Source organism: Equus caballus, chromosome 25, assembly GCF_041296265.1.
Source record: "Equus caballus isolate H_3958 breed thoroughbred chromosome 25, TB-T2T, whole genome shotgun sequence".
Classification (NCBI taxonomy): domain Eukaryota; kingdom Metazoa; phylum Chordata; class Mammalia; order Perissodactyla; family Equidae; genus Equus; species Equus caballus.
The window spans coordinates 38458873-38475206 of NC_091708.1; the positions used below are offsets into that span (position 1 = coordinate 38458873).

Sequence of the window (16334 nt, forward strand, 5' to 3'; positions counted from 1 at the left end):
GGAGGAATAGAGAATACTCTCATCGACATGAGTTATAACTTTCAATTTGTTAGACACCACAGGCAAGCCTCAGCTTCAGGGGAGGGAGGAAAAAAGGGATGGTCTGCTGCTCCAGGGAGCCTGGGTGAGCTGTCAGTCAATTGGGTGCAGGAAGACCCAAGGCCTGGGCTCTCTGGCTGACCCCGCCCTCTCCAACCCCCGAATTCTGTGCTGATGGCAGCAGAGAGCGAAACCAAAATTATATATATTTATTGCCACTGCAGTCAGAAGTGGGGAAGCGGTGGTAGGGCGGGGAGGGTAAGGCTGAAAACCATATTTGAAAAAGTTGATTCACGAAGGCAGAGGAAGGAGAGTGGCAGACGTTTGCCATTTCATCGACCGGCTGGTGTTCTCCATTCATGCCATAAATGTCTCCTGTCATTTGAAGCCAAAAGCAACATGATTTCGTTCCCCGGTGGCCTATAAGGTTTTTCTCTTTTTTTTTTTCTGCAGTAAATGTTTATTTGTTAATAATATACTTTAAACAGCCTAGCCTTGACCTCAAGTCTCCCCAAGCATCCATCTTCTCTCAGAAAAATCTTGCAAAGTTTGTGTAATTTTGGGGGGGAAGGTGTAACTGACGGGGCAATGAAGGGCCTGTGTTTGCTTTAACTACTGCTGCATCTCAGAGTGGTGGGGCATAAGGGGCCACTGTGCACTGGCAGTGGCAGGTTTCTTGGGTTTCAGGCCCGGCTGACAGCACTTCCTTGCTGCCCTCTACCTTTGCTTGGCCTGATCAGTACAAATAAATTTCTGCCAGGGCCCTTCCTTTGTTTTTCCTGGGGCAATATTGTATCCATTTCTGTTCAGCTTCTTGACTGGCAGCGGCAGGACCTGCCCTGTCGACCCTGGAGCCCTAAAGGGGGTGGGGGGGGGAATATAGGGGTGGGGGGGGGAATGTGTGAGTATGTGATAGGAGGGGCACAGGGGGCTTTGTCTCAATTGGGAGCCTGACCCGGGCTGGCCTGGACCCAGTGTGATAGCTGATGGCAGAGCACCTGGCTGGCCCAGGCACTTGCTGAACTGAGCGAAGTGTTGATGAAGGAAAAACCCGGTTCCTGGAGTCTGGTTCCAGAAGAAACAAAGATGTTTGCTTCCTGGCCGGCCCGTGCTTAAGAGGTTTCCCTGGGAACTGAGAGGTGGCTGCCAGCCGGGGAGGGTTCTGAGGGCTGCCCAGAGCAACAGAGGTGCCCACCAGGGCTGGCAGGAGGGAGGAGACCACCAAGCTGCTGGCTAGATGCAGAAAGATGAGTGGGCATGCTGGAACCCAGGACTGCCAGGCAGTCCGCCCCTCCCTAAGTGCCCCCGCTGGGTGCTACAGCAGTGATGACGGGAGAGGAGGAGCAGTGCTGGGTCGGGACAAGCTGGGTGTGACTGCTGTTCCCCCTTCGCCTGCCTCCCGCTTTCCTCCCGGACTCAGTGACTGTTGTCACGTGACTCTCCAATTACCATAGTTACTGGGCTGTGGTGGTGCGAGCACCCGCCCAGGCCTCGAGCTGCCCAAGCCTATGGAGATGGAGAGGACCAAGGTGCTCTGGGGCCCCCTCCTCCAAATGGAGGGCCTCCTGGGTGGGGCGCGTTTTCTCAAAGGAAAGAGCAAGATGGCAATTACAAATCAATGATCCATTGATCGAGACTGTCTCATGCTCCCAGTGACACGGCAAGGGCCTTAAGGGAGGCCAGTGGCTCTTCTTGAGCCTCAGTTTCCTCCTCTGTGAAACAGGGGTGATAATTCTAGCGTCGCAGAATAAAGTGAAACAAACTCAAAGGTGGCAGCCTGCATTGGGCATTCAGTCAATGTCTGTTTCCTTCTTGCCTGCTGGGAAGTGAGCAGTTGCCCTGCCTGGCAAGAATGCATTGTCTGCCCTGTGTTGGAGGCCCAGAGGGTACACCCTTCTAAACAGGCCTCCCTGGGGGGGCCCACTCCACCCTCCTGCCCCTCACCTAGGTCTGAGGCCTGTGTTTTGAATTTTTCCCTTGCAAAGAGAATGGGGCAGGTCTGACTGTCAGAACTGGTCCTTGGAGGCGGCAGCCTGTGGATGGGCCCCCATTACTACAGAGGCATGTAGCTCCCGGTTTTTCCCGACTCCTGAGCATGGCCTGTGTAGATGAGCAGAGTCTTACTGACCCCAGACGGGCAGGCCATAGTAGTGCGTCTAGAAGGAAGAGGAACTGGCGTTTCTTGAGTGCCTGCCACATGCACTGACCTTTACAGCTCCAGCTCCATGTATAGGTGAGAAAACCCAGGCAGAGGGCATTAGCTAACTCCCCCCAGGTCCAGAGCCCCCCAGGTCCAGAGGTACTCTGTAGCCTTATTTTCCCCAGGCGCGTCTAACTTCCCAAAGCGGATGGGATCCCTGAGTCCTCACGGCCTGACCTTTCCAAAGCCCCAGATTCCTGCTCTGGACAGTTGTAATTCTCCCAAAGCGCCCAGCCAGGAAGGTGTAGGGGAGTCCGAGGATAGGAAAGGGGGGTCACTTCCCTCTTCACACCAGAATACCCTTGTAGGGCCAGCTCTTGCCAGAGAAGGAAAAAAGGTTAGAATAAGGGCCTTTCTCCAGGTGGGAGAGCTTGCTTGGCTGCCCGGCGCGCGGGTGGGGCAGCTCTCAGGGGTCTCCACCCGCGCCCTCCTCTAGGCCCACCTCACGAGGGTGCCTGCTCCTCGTTCTCCTTTCCCGGGGCAGCACGGTGCACGGGCTCCTCCGCTCCTGGCCGAGCTGCGGGCGCCAGCGGCGGTTGATGAATTTCGGTGTCACCAGGGGTTTACCCCGGATTTGGGAACCGCGCGCTCTAATACGCGCACACGGTCCTGCTCTTTCTAAAGCGCAGCCCTTTCACCCAGCGGCTGATTTATGAAGGAATCCGATCCTGGGACGGGCTAGGCTGGAGTCCGGAGCCCCGGGCCCCCCGTGGCAGCCTTCAGGCTCCTTCACGTTTCAGGGGCCCTTGACGGCTCCAGGCGCGCTCCTGGGCTGGACTCGGGGCGCCCTGCAGGGTGGGGCCTCCCACTGCCCAAGTCCTCTCAGAGCCACTTAAACCCGCTGGAAAGGAGCGAGGCTGGCGGAGAGAGTTCGCATTTTCCTTCGGAATTGAGCAAAGTCCTCGCCCCTCCCCAAGTCCTCTCGCCGACCCCCTTGGGCAGGCCCCAAAGCAGCGAGTTCGGGAGGTTTGTTTATCGAGGGAACAGAAAATTGAAAAAAGAGTCTAAGACCTTTTTCCCCGCCTGAGAAATGTGCAAAGTCCCTCAGCTCCTGGAGGCGGCGAGGCAGCCCGAGAGCCGAGTTCCCGGCGCGGCCGACCTCGGCCCCCTCCCTCCTGCGCCCCAGCCACAGCGCCGCGGGAGGGCCGGCTTTTTTCAGATTTGGTTTGCAGGGGGGGAAATGTGGTCGTATCAATCCACAAATATTTACTCTTAACAGACTTGTATCTGTGGAGATTTCGAACAAAGACAGTTTAGGGGGATTACAAAAACCCTAAACCCCGTTTTTCTCCCGGTCTTGGTGCTTTAAATGCCAATTACAGGCGAGCCATATCCAACAGCAACGGGGGGAGGCCACAGGGTCGGGGAGGGGTTGGGGGGGCGAATCCAGCCATTAAATGTAACTTTTCATTATGAAAAGGATTTCGCCGGTTTTATCTTCTAATAAGATTATGTCACGAACTCAAGTACCTAGGATGGTGCTGAGTGACAGGGCTCTGTCGTTTAATCAGAGGCTGCACCGCTCCAACCGCGGGGCCCTTTGTCCGACAGAGTGAACGACGGAAACTTGCCGTCCTAATCCCCTTATTCATGTCAAGCAGAGAAAAGAAGCGGAGCACCTTACAACCGTGTCCCCTCCACCCCTTCCGAGGGCGGCGGGAGGATGGGGCCCCGTCACCCCCTGGCGCCTTTCGTTTCTGAGCGCGCTTGGGTCTCCTGAGTCCGCCATGCGTTGCAGCAGGGGAAGGGGTACCCTTGCGAGAGCCTCAATGGTCAGCTTCTGGAAAATGGGGTCAACGACCCCACGGCCAGAGGTTACTGGTTGAGGGGAATTTTTGCCTCCACTGACAGAGAGCACGGCCCCGCTCTGTCCCCTCTTCCTAGGAAAGGTGCCACCATCCCCGTTAAAGCGGGATTGACAAGATGCGAGTGGCCGCATGGAGATGCGGGCCTGCGCTTCTTGGGGGGGGGGGAGGGATTTCGTTGGATCCTGGGACTGAGGTTGTCACGTTCGTACTCCTGCGAGTCTCCGGGGTTGACCATTCCCGCTGCTCGCTCAGCCCCTTTCTTCCGAGGGCGAATTCCTTTGTTCGACCCCCGCGGAAACCCCGCTACTCCACTGGACTGGTGGCGCCTTTATTCTCACCACCGCCGCCCCTCGTCCCACAGTTTGCAGATCTTTCTTGCGGCGCCCCAGCCGCACAGACCCAGCCGGGCCCGCCGACTGGCCCCTGGACGCCGCCGCCGCCTTGCCCGAGCCCGGCTGCCTGCTTGGACGTCTAGAACTGCAGCGCGCACAGCGGGCGCCGCGGGCGCGGACTTCAGCCGCCGGCGTTCCTCCGGGCGCAGTGGGAAGCCGCGGGTGGCGGTGAAGCGGCCGCGTGCGCACGCGGTTCCGGATCGCTGCACCGGCTGAAAAAACCAAAAGCAAAACCAACACCCAGCAAATGAAACCCGCGCGCCCTTGGGGCTCCGTTCTGCACCCCTCCAGAGAACCAGGCCGGCCACCTCCCGGCTGGCTTCTCGGGTCTTAGAGCGAAGGCTTCAGACTCAACAGAGCTGGAGGGGGGGGGCCTTCGGAGGAATTTGTCTCTAATATACCCGGTTCTGTGGTCTCCTTTTAAAGCTCTTGGGCTGTGCTCGGGGCAGCCTCCTTGGGGACCCCTGTCCGCTCTCGGAGCGCTCTGGAGACGCCTGGCTGCACGCAGTCTCCTCCCTCTCGAGCCCAGGCTCCCAGCGAGCGCGGGGAGGATCGGGCTGAGAGCAGGGTGTCACCTCGTAAAAGCGACAGGCAAGGGCTGTTTTATGGGGAGGGAGAAGAGGCAGGAAGTGATGCTTCCATCTCTGGCTGCCCTGGGACGGAGAACCCCGATGGAGGGAGCCTTATTTGGGCGGGGGACTACCAGGGGGACAGGGCAGGGTCAGAGACAGTCGGGCCCGCAGCCATTAAGCGTGGGACAGGGACAGGCTGGAGCTGGGGAAGGGGACCAACAGACGGGGAAGCCGGAGCTCACCTCCCCGCCGGTCCTCTCCTGGAGCCCCCTCTGCAATCCCGGGCTCAGCCAGCAGCTCCGGCCCTTCCTCCCAGGCCAGGGGCGGGGGAGAGACTTTCTCCCTCGAAACACTTGATACCAACTTTGTTTTTTTGGCAAGAAAAGTAAGCCTTGTTTGGAAAAGGGGGGAGGTGGTCGGGTGAGCGAGGGAAGGAGCAAGCCAGCGGCAGAGCAAACTTTGCGGATTGGGTTTCAGCGCCTCCGCCCCACCCCCAGCCCCGCGGCGGTGATTTGTGTGCGGGGGTCTGTGACCCTGCGAGGCATCAAACGGCCCGCGGGAACCAGCCGAGTTCAGAGGGACAGTGGGCAGAGGGGCGGCCTAAGACAACGCAGATGGTTCATATCAGGCCGGCCCGGCCGAGCCCTGGGCTCGCAGCCTCTGCCCGCCGCCGGCCCGGTCTCCTCGGCGGCAGGGGAGAGGCCTGGGGTCTTCGGCGGGAGACCTGAGCGGTAATAGGGGGCCAGGAACGCAGCCGTCAGTCGATGCCCAGTCGGCCCCAGCGGCAAGGAGGACGGTGGCCACTGACAGAGGTCCTCCACCAGGTGGTCCTGATCCCATCCGGCTCAGGAGGAGCCTGACCCTCCTTGTCTGCCCAGAGTAGCCTCTGAGCATTGACTGGTCCGGAAAGGAGACCCGCCAACCTCTGCCCAGCGGCCAGACTTTGCCCCTCCCCTGCCCTGCAGGCAGCCAGGGCTCATCCGGGTCATAGTGCCCCTCCCCCCCCCCACCCTTGGTCACCTTCTTCTCTCAGGGAGGTCCCCTGCCCTCCTCCTGCCTGTGTGATGGGTTGGGGAAGCCCCCACCTGCCTCTGACTTTGTGTCATTCATTCATTCCTTCATTCATCCATTCTTCCACTGTGGTAGAATGCCCTTCCCCTGGCTGCCCACTGGAGGCCTTCTGTCTGGCCTGGGCTAACTCGGAAGGACTCCTCTCCATCCTCTCTCCTAGCCCCAAGGAAAAGCTAAAGAGGTTTGCCCAGACCTTGGCTTACCCAGAGCCTTGCTTAGGGGTTGGGGCCCTGCTGGGCATGGTGGGACGGGCACTTGCCCACACCAGCCTGGCCTCTGAGCGGCTGCCCCTCTCCCCAGAGCTGGAGCTGGGCTGTGGGCTGTGGGCTGTGGACACCAGCTGGAGTCTCCCTGTCCGGGTCTCAGGGGCCTGGCTTTGTCCGTGGCTTCTGAGAAGCCTCTCTAGTGACCACAGCGAGGACGCAGCTGGGCCACATCCTCCGCCTGAACCTTGGGCTGCTTTAGAATGTCCCATCTGAAGGGCTCCTCAAGGTCCTTGTAGAAATGGGAAAACTGAGGTCCAGGTGCGGCCAGGACGCACCCAAAAGCTCAGTCGGTCGTAGCAGAACAGAAGCAGAAACCCCAATCTGCCCACTGCTAGCTTAGGGATCTATGTGGCCACTCCACAGTTCTTTCTAGAACCCTCTCCCAGACTCTGGCTTTACACTGGCCTGGTCTGTCCTCCCCGGGCTGAGGTCAGTGGGAGGAAGGTCCTTGGATCCTGGTTCCTGAGACAGGGTGCCAGGCTTGCCTCCATGATGAAATGATTTTGAGAGCTTCCTGGATAGCATGGAGACACTTGGGTTTTGGAATTTTATCTTCTAAATTGGGACATTAAGGGACAAGAGCCAGGTGACAGTGCCACATCCCACCATCCCTCTGTCCTTCTAGTGTCTGACTCCCGGACACCCTGGACTTGGCCTTTCCTCTCTACAGCGGGTCACAGGGAGGCCAGCAGCCTGGCGAGGGCCACAGAGGGTCCATGGGCTGCCAGGACCACTTGGGGCTCTGTCTCCCAGGGTCCTTGCCTCGGGGGAGCAGCCGGCTGGGTCATCTGTACACGGAAGACGCATCTGTCCTCCACATGTTGGAGGCCGAGCAGAGGACATGTGGTTTGGGACGTGTTATCTTAATCGTATTTATTAGCCAATCCAGAAATAAAAAAAGAATTTGATATTGTTACGATTTGGAAAAGATCCCCAAATCTACACAGCGACAGATGAGCAGAGGCCGTCAGCCACAGCCAGGTTTCTTTCAACCGGGATCAGGACACGGTTTGGAAGTCCTTTGGGTTGTGCGATGGGATCTCTATGCTGTGAAACAACACTTACTGCTTTCATTTTCCCAAGCAGAGATCTGAAGCAAAATTAATTACCCCGCCTTGACTGATAGTCGTTCTGTTGGAATATGGTTCTAATCCTTATTAACATTCTCTAAAGTCAGGCATGAAATATGACTTTTACACCACACTCTTTGGCATATGTTTTTCTTTTCCAGGATATTTTTCAGGCTATCTCCGAGCCTCGCTGCTGTTCATTATTTTTGCCATAGGTCTAGAGTTGCCAACCCGAAGCCAGTGCCGCACAGAGCACAGCCAGGGGCTGGGGGTGGGAATGACACATCTCTGCTCACTACGCAAATTGCTTCTGATTATTGAGCTTTGAATGTTTTCCTCCATCCTGTTTTTATTAAAAACTCCAGCGTATTTACGCTTGATGGTGTCTTCAATTAGGTGAAAGAAAAAAAGCGGGGGGTTCCCCTTTCTATAGCAGTATGTAGAGAAAATAGTTGTTATGACCGCAAAATTACTGCCCAAGCCTGGTTCTAGTAAAGCTGGCCCTGCTTGGACAAGCCCAGCAGGCTGGGAGCTTTTTTTCTACGTGTTCCAGCTGCTGGGCAAACAGACCAGGGAGGAAGCTCACGGAAGCCTCCGTTCTGCAGGGGACTTGGGGCGCCTCTCAGGAGCTAACGCTTCCCAAGTCTGTGAGCTGCAGAAGGGGGCCTGGCTGCCGGGGGCTTGCTGGCTGGCAGGGCAGGCCCAGAGAGCACGTCACAGCAGCAGCAACAACAATAATAATCACAGCTGAGGTTTGTTGAGTGCTTGTGGTCAGCACTTCACAGTTCTTTAAAGGTGCTATGGCATGGGTGCTATTATTATTTTCATTTTCAGGTAAGACAACCGAGGCACAGAGAAGCTGAGTAACTTGCCCAAGGTCACACAGCAAGGAAGTGGAACTGGGATTGGACTTCTGTCAGGAGAAAACTTTCAGTGATCCTTTGGGAGGGTAGATCCTGGCCCCTTGCTGGGTTCGGTGCCCCAGTGGTGGCCTGGCACCAGAGCTCAATGGTGTTTGTTGAAAGAATGCCTAATAATTGACGGCAGTGTTCCCTGTGCACTACCTGTGGTAAAGGTTTGATGGGGATTAGCTCAGTGAATGTTCTCACTGCCCTGGGGCAGGCATTGTTATTATTATCATTTCCCATTTTGCAACATTGAAGCTTGACCTGAGAGATGCAGTGGTTTCCCCAAGGTCACAGAGCTTCAGACAGCAAGGGTAAGAGCTACCACCTACTGGGCAGAGGTTAGGTCTAGGCTTGGGGCTAAGCCCTTGGCCCCCCAGATCTTGGTGAGAGGTCCTAAAAGCTCTGTTGTCTACCCAGGTTTCCAGGTAAGAGAACTGGGGCTCAGAGAGGTGAGGCTGCACACCCAGGGTCACACAGCCATGGGGGAGCTGCACCAGCCTGGATTATTCTCTTGACCACTTCTCAGCTTCAGGGGGCCTGGGGTTGGGGAAGCGCTCGGACCAAGCCTTCTTGGTGGGTCTCACTTGGGCTGCACAATTCTCCTGGCAGTGGGTGGGACCTTTTTCAGCACTGAAAGGAGAGGTGTGTCTGTGACCTGCCTCATGCCAAGTGGGCATTGCCCCATCCTAGCCTCACTTTACAGATGGGGAAAGCAGGCACAGAGAGCTTCAGTGGCTTGGATTGGGTCACACAGCTAGTGAGAACACTTGGGGTCCTGGCCATTTGGGGTGGTGTTTCTCCGAGAGATACCGAATCATCATCTTCAGCAGCAGCATTGTCAGTATCACGCGCGACGTCCCTGAATGCCTTCTGAGCGCTTTACAAATATACAGTGATGGCAGGGAGGTCCAGAGAGGGAACAGAGATTTTCCCAGGATTGCACCACAATGTATAGCCGGCCGGGGTGTGGCCTCCTGCCCTGGTGGGGGACAGAGGAGCAGGCCCACCCCGTGCATGGGAGCTGGGCCAGCCCTTACAGGCCGCCTTCACCTGGCCCTGCCTTCCGGGCACAGGCTGCTGGTACGGCAGCTCATACAGCAGCTCGGGGCAGGCGCTGTCTGCCCTTTGAAGGGGACAGCCGCCTGAGTGCGTCACTTTGAACTGCAAAGGGGCCTGTGGCGAGGGCTCGGCCCCCTCCCACGTGCCCCCGCCTGCCCAACCCTCAGCGTCTGGTTCCAGTCGGCGGGCCTGGAGCCAGAGGGGCGGGTAGGGCGGCGGCCCCCCTGTGGGATGTCAGCCTGATAAGTGAGCTGCGGCAGACCCCTGGAGGAGGATGGAGCTGGCCGCCCACTGGTCCCACCGTCCCACATGGCGAGAGTTCAGGCCAGTCACCGAGGTGCCATCCTCCCACAGACATCCCCTTGTGGCTGCAGAGAAACATCTCCCCAAACGTCAAAGATTTAAATTAAAATAACAGTAATGATAGTAATAAGAATAACTTGTAAAAGGAAACGTCTTGCCCTGGGGCACCGGGAGTATCATGGACTTACATGTGTGCTCGGCTGGGTGCGTGCCAGTGGCAGGAGCTCAGCAGGGCTATCAGGTAAGAGACTGGCGTCTGGGCAGCTCATTACCTGGAATCCAGTTAGAGGCCTTTGAGTTGCTCAGCTGGGTCCTGGCCAAGCTGGGCCAGGATGGGGCAGGCCTGCCCTGCCCTCAGAGAGCTCCCCAGCTGAGCAGGTGGGGTGGGCGTGGGGGCAGAGTTAAGCAGAAATCATGCCAGCACAGTCCCTATGCTTGGAAATGTTGGCCTCTTCTCTGATTTTGTGGCCTCAGAACTGATTCCATGGGAGGCTGAGAACTTCACCAGATTCTTAGCAATGTAGACAGAGGAAAGATGCCAGTGCTTTGGAACCTCAGAGTTCAGAGTTTGATCTCAGCTCGGCCACTTACTGGCTGTGTGACCTTGGGTTAGATGCTTTCCCTCTCTGTGAGAAGCAAACACCTGCCTCAGGGTAATGATGAGATTTAAAGGAGAAAGCGGTTGCAGTGTCCTCATGTTAGATGTGTGGCTCTTGCTTATACTTTTACAGCTGTGCCCATAGTCCTTTGTTTTGGGCCTGAGCAGACGTCTGGACTCCACGCTCAGCCTCTTTCTAGCTGTGTGACCCTTGGCAAGTTCCTCAACCTCTCTGAGCCTCTGTTCCCTCACTGGTAAAATGGGGGTAATCACAGAGCCTAGCTTCTAGGGTTGCTGTGAGTATTAAGTGAGATGATGTGTGCAAAGAGCCATGCCCGTAAATGTGAGCTATGTTTGTTAGTGGGAAGGACTACAGGCAGGGGTCTGGTTTATAACATAAAGGAGCGAGAGTCTGTGCGCTGGGTTCCCCTGGACAGGTGGCTGTGAGACGGGAGGCTGGAGCTGAGGAGGATTTGGGGAGGGCACTCCAGGTAGGGGACACTGGTAGCAGGAAGATTAGGGCTTCCATTAGTGGGCTGAGAAAAGTGGGCTGGGACAGTGAGTCTGGCTGGAGGGGCTGCCGAGGGCTGCTGGGCCCCCGGGCTGCAGAGGTGAGCGGGCCGATGGCTGTGCTGTGGGGCTTGGGTTTTTTCCTGTGGGCAGCAGGGAGCCATCGCAGGTTATTGGACAGGGGAGTGACAGGCCTGGAGAGGCGCTTTATGGAGATGACGCTGGCAGCTGTGCATGGGGCTGGAGGCTGGCAGGAGGGGCAGCTGCCGCCTTGTAGGTGTTGGAGGGGAGGGCAGTGGAGAGGACAGGAGAGGGGGCAGGTGTGATCCGACTTTAGGAGGCAGCTGTAAGGGGTGAGGGCAAAGGGAGACTCAAAGACGCCTAGGGTTTGGAGCTGGGGTGACTGGAACCCCAGGCCCTGAGTGCTCTTGGCTGGTCCCAGCAAGGATGACCCACGTGGCTGGGTCCTTGACGGGTCCAGCTTCACGGACATGTGCCCTGTGTAGTCCCACGGGGCCCCCCACTCAGAAGGGCTCTGTGCTTGCTTTAATGCTGTGCCGTCGCCCTCTTGAAATTCCTAATACTTTTTGAACACCTACCCTGCGTTTTCATTTTGCACTGGGCCCTGCAAATTAAGAAGCCGGTCCTAGTCTCTGAGTCTCAGGCTCTGGGCCCTTGGAATGGAGGCCTGGGGGGGGCTTGAGCTAGAACCAGGCCTGCCGGTATTGAGGAAATCTCCTTGCTCCGGTGGCCTGAGACTTGTTCCCAAATGGCTTCCTCCTCCTGGCTCTCAGCTTGGCCTTCTTGGCCTTCCTGGGTCAGGCGCCACCCCCTTTTCTCATCCTCTGTGCTCAGCCCCCAGCTCACTTGCTGTTCCCCACACATCTCAGATGCTTGTCCCCATCTAGGTCTTGCTCAGGCTGTAGCAGTTGTGTGGGATATGTCCTCTGGCCTCCATCGTCCTATCTTCTTCTGCAAAAGTCCTCGTCCTCTTAAGGCCTGGCACAAGAGTCACCAGTTTCGTGAAGTCTGGCTTTATACTCTGCCCCGCCTCCCCAGGCTTGGGTCTGTCTTTCAGCTCTTGTTAAACGTGCAGATTCCTAGGTCTATGGGGGGACGTAAACTCTCTGAGTGAAGCCTATGAATCTGCATTCCTAGCTGGGCCGGGGGGATGTGTGCACTGAGGGCTGCGAACCTCTGCCCAGGGTACCCTAAGCCTGGCCCAGGTATGCGGTGTCTGTGTGCTGAGTGAATCAATGACCTGTGGTCGTCTGTCCATCCTGATGCACATTGCCTGTCAGGGAGTGGCACCGGGGGTTGGGGGGGGTGGTGGCTGACTGGATGGCTGGTGGGATAGCACAAGTGTGGAGCTGGAGGATGGTTGGGAGGACGCCTGGCCCATCCTGGGGATTCTAGTTAGGCTAGGGTTTGCCTGAAACTTCAGGATGTGGGGGCCAGAATGGGGAATGGGAGGGCAAAATTGGTACCCTCTAGGATGCAGGAGGCGGGCAGAGGTCGTGGGGTCCATCAGCATCCTCTCTCCAGCTCTCCTCCCCCCCACTCCTAAAGGGCTACCTGCTCCCAATGCAGCTGTCTCTGCACACAGTTGTAGCAGCACGATGAAGCAAAGGGTTTTATTTTTTATTTCTAAAGCCTTTACACTATGTAGGCACTGAGTTAAGGACTTGCATTATCTCGTTAAACCCTTACAAGTCTATGAGGTAGAATCTGTTGTTATTCCCATTTCAGAGATGTGGAAACTGAGGCACAGAAAGGGGAAGTCAGCTGTCCAAGGTCACACAGTTTAGCTCAACCACTCCACCAGCTGGCCTCTGAGATGCCTTATCCCCGCTGTGGCTCCTGCTTGTGATGTCCCAGGGAGCACCTGGCGCATGTGGGTGCTCAGTGAGTATTTGAGGAAGGCGGGGGTGGGGGGGAGATGGAAGCCCAGCCTCCCCGTCTCAGGTGAGCAGGATCCTCACAGCCTCGTATGCCTGGATGTGCAACAGGCAGAGGAGGTCAAAGAAGCAGCTGACTCTGGCGGGATGGGCTGTGAGGGGCATCCAGAGAGCTCCGTGGCGCGGCACTGAGACCGGGAAAGCCTCCTTGCCCAGGAACGATGGGCTGGTCTCCAAAGATGGCATCCCACATCCTATGGGCATTCCAGAACCACGTGTGAAGCCCCCTGCACGGCAGGCCCTGTGTGGGCCCTGAGCTCTGAGGAGCAAGAGGGGTATAGGCCTTGCCCTTGGGAAGCTGATGATCTGGGGGGCAGACAGCAAGGAGGAGACCCAGCCAGAGAAGCCCCGGGGTGCTGAGCGGGGTGGGGTCCAGCCAAGGAAAGACAGATGCCAGGAGCAGGCCCAGCGCATAGTAGGTCTCTGGGACCCTCATGAATTTCACTTGCCCACCTAGTGCAGCAGCCCCTGTTAGCCAGCACCAGAGTGCTGGCTCCGGGCCCTCCCTAAGGCCACATCTGTGAGCTGCTGTCTCAGACGGGTCCCTTGACCTCTCTGAACCTGTTTCCTTATCCGTAAAATGGGTGCAAGTGCTCCAGGTCACTGGAAGGATTAAGAATAGAAGGATGAGAAGCACTTCGCACAAAGCTCATTACTCAAACAAAAATAGAGAGTTTCAGGAAAAGAAATGTTTCCTTTACAGCAATTGTTATTGCAGTGGTCATTATTATTTTTGTTACTAATAAGAATTCTAACAGAACAAACCACAGGAAGGCCAGTCGACCCTATCTGGGCCCTCCAGAGCCCAACTTGGCCCCTTGTCTTGCCTCCCATGTCCCACCTCCTGGGGGCCAGCCCCTATCTCCACCTGCCACCCCCAGCCCCTGCTCGGAGAGCAAGGAACACAGGTGATTCAGCTGGTCCAGACCTTGCTGGAGCTCCAGCCTCACAGGGGACAGAACCAGGGAAAGGCAGGGACCAGGAGGATAGTCCTGTGGGTGGAGGGCTGTGAGAGAGGGGGCTGCTTAGGGAGGGGACCTGGAGGCGTGGGCGATGCGTGCTGCCTGGGGAGGTGGGGGAGCTCTGGCCAAGCAGGGGACATTTGGATGGCACTGGGAAGGGCGAGGAGGAGGGCTTTCCAGGTGCAGGGAATGGTGTGGGCCAAGGCCCGGAGACATGGAAGACGGTGGCCTGTTAGGAGGAACACAGTGTCCCCTCCCTCCCCTCCTCTTCCCACTCTGTCCCTGGCTGTCCTCTCCTCAGGCCAGGGCCGTGCAGCAGATTTGATTCAAAGTCCTAGCACCTGCCACATGCCAGGCTCTGGCTGATCTTGTCACGGGCACCCCGTGAAGCCCCAGGACATGCCTGAGAGGTAGGTGTGACTCTCGTTCCCCTGTCACAGAAGAGGAGACCGAGGCTCAGAAGTCGGATGCAGCTTGCCCAAGGCCACACCGCTGCATCCCCGCCAGGTCTGACTCCAGCTCTGCCCGGTCCCTCCTGCTCCTCTTCCAGACCTGGCACTGCCCACGCACCATCATCTCACACTGGGAGCAGGCAGGGCCACCGTGGCTCAGACAGACCAGGGAGTGGACTGTGGGGCTTGGGGGGATTGGGAGCAGGCACAGGGAGGGGGTGAAAGAAAGAAGTTTTGGAAAACCCAGCTGCAGTTGGAGGAGATGCTGTGGTGAGGGCACTCGGCCACACTACTGATTCTCTATGTGACTGATGACACAATGCAGCCACACCCATGACCTGGGAGGTTCGGAGGAATAAGTGTGTGTTTCAGAGCCTGGAGGTCCCGATCTTGGTTCCCTCCCTTTCTCCCATTTAACCTCAGTTTCTTCCCCTATAAATTGGGCAATCTAGAAACCCAAATCAGGATTTTCAGCAATGAAGAAATGGGAGCTGCTATTTTATAAATTATTATTATCTTTATTAAAGTCTCACAAAATTGCAACTGAGGACACTGGAGCTCAGAGAGGTTAAGTGGCTGCTCTGAGGTCACCCAGCTGAGAAGGGGGTTGTTTGGACTCGGGCTGCTGTGACTAGCATGAGGGCTGCCCCTCTTCGTGCTGTGGGCTTCTGCCTCCCAGGGGAAAGGAGGGGAGAGCCTGAGGCCCGATTTAAACCCAGACCCTGGGAGTTGCTAGCCCTTCAGTGGGGGACAGTGGGAAGGCATCCTGCTCCTACAGCCTAGGAGCGGGCACTGGGGGTGACAGAGTGACAGCCACTTCCTGCAGAAGGGCAGCCTGATGGCCAGGGGTTCTCTGGGCATCCTTCATGCCAGCACTGTCCCCTGATGAACCTTTCAACCCTGGCCTTTCTGCAGGCCTTGGTCTCACAGGGGAGCTTATACCCGACCTGGGGCTTCCTCCCCCCTTTCTGGTGTTTACAGCCAGGCTACTGTCTGCCTCAGCCCAGCTACTGAGGACGCGAGTCAGACACAACCCTGTGCCCAGAGAGCTCACGGTCCAGTAGGACAGAGAGGCACGTCCCTGGCAGTAGCTGTGATGGAGGAAGCAGGGGGCATTGTGGCCCCAGGGGACAGGACTCCTTTCCCAGACTGGGGGTCGTGGAGGAGGGCTTCCTGGAGGAAGAGCTGTCCACGCTGCCGGCAGAGAGAGATCCAGGTAGAGAGAGGAGGGGAGTGGCTTTTTGGCAGAGGGAACAGCGCACCCAAGGGCCTGGAGGTGGGCCCTGGTCGGGGTGTGGGGTCTTTACTCCAGGGGCTGCTGGAGGCCGTGGGCGATTCTAAGCAGAGAGATGTCATGGTCAGACGTGAGCATGGGATTCTCTCTGACTGCTGTGTAGATAACAGGGGGAGCAGGGCGAGGCCAGAGAGGAAGCTGTGGACGTGGGGAGGGGGCGCTGCCCATAGTGTTCAGATGTGCACACCTGAGTGCACATGGCTGTAAGTACAGGTGTGCATGGGTGTCTGTGTGGGTACAACCTGAGCTCTGTGCAGGCCTGGCCGGTGGTGGGGACTCAGTATGTGTGGGACACGTGTCAGTGGGTACCAGGCATCGGTGTCTGTGTGTGCATGCATCACACATCTGTGTGAGCCCATCAGTGATGGTGGTATGTGTCCCCGTGTGTCTCCAAGGGTATTAGTGTGTGTGTGCACATGGCAGATTGTGAGATGACAGCCTTCTGTCAGCCGTGCTGCCCAGGAGAGGCCCAGGGAGCCTGGGGCAAGAGGGCAGAGAGCTGCTAGCCTCGGCTGGACCAGCCCAACCTGGCATAGATACCGGCCGGTCTGGACACGCTGTCCCCAGCCAGAGGCTGCCGGGCCACCTCTGCGTGGCTTTAGCGCCGCACTGTCCGTCAGGGGGCTACCCCTGCTATCAGACATCCTGGACAGTTCCATCGCTGCAGTACCTGCCCGGCTTACTGCGGCTGAGCGGATGGCAGGCGGGTGGCGGGTGGCGGGCAGTGCTCTGGAACAGGCAGCATCTGGAGAGGCAGGCTCAGCATCTCCTGGGGGACGCGGCTTACTCTCCCACATTCAAATGCCGGTGCAGACATCACTGGGGCGGGCAGTAGGGAGGGACAGCGCCTGTGTCTGTGTGCGTGTGTGTCC

General features: G+C 57.5%; 1 protein-coding gene across 2 annotated transcripts in view; it reads left to right on the plus strand.

Moving 5' to 3' along the window:
• The window catches only part of LMX1B (LIM homeobox transcription factor 1 beta), an 82413-nt gene that overhangs the window by 6921 nt on the left and 59158 nt on the right, over positions 1-16334 (plus strand). The gene's annotated exons all lie outside the window — the stretch shown is intronic.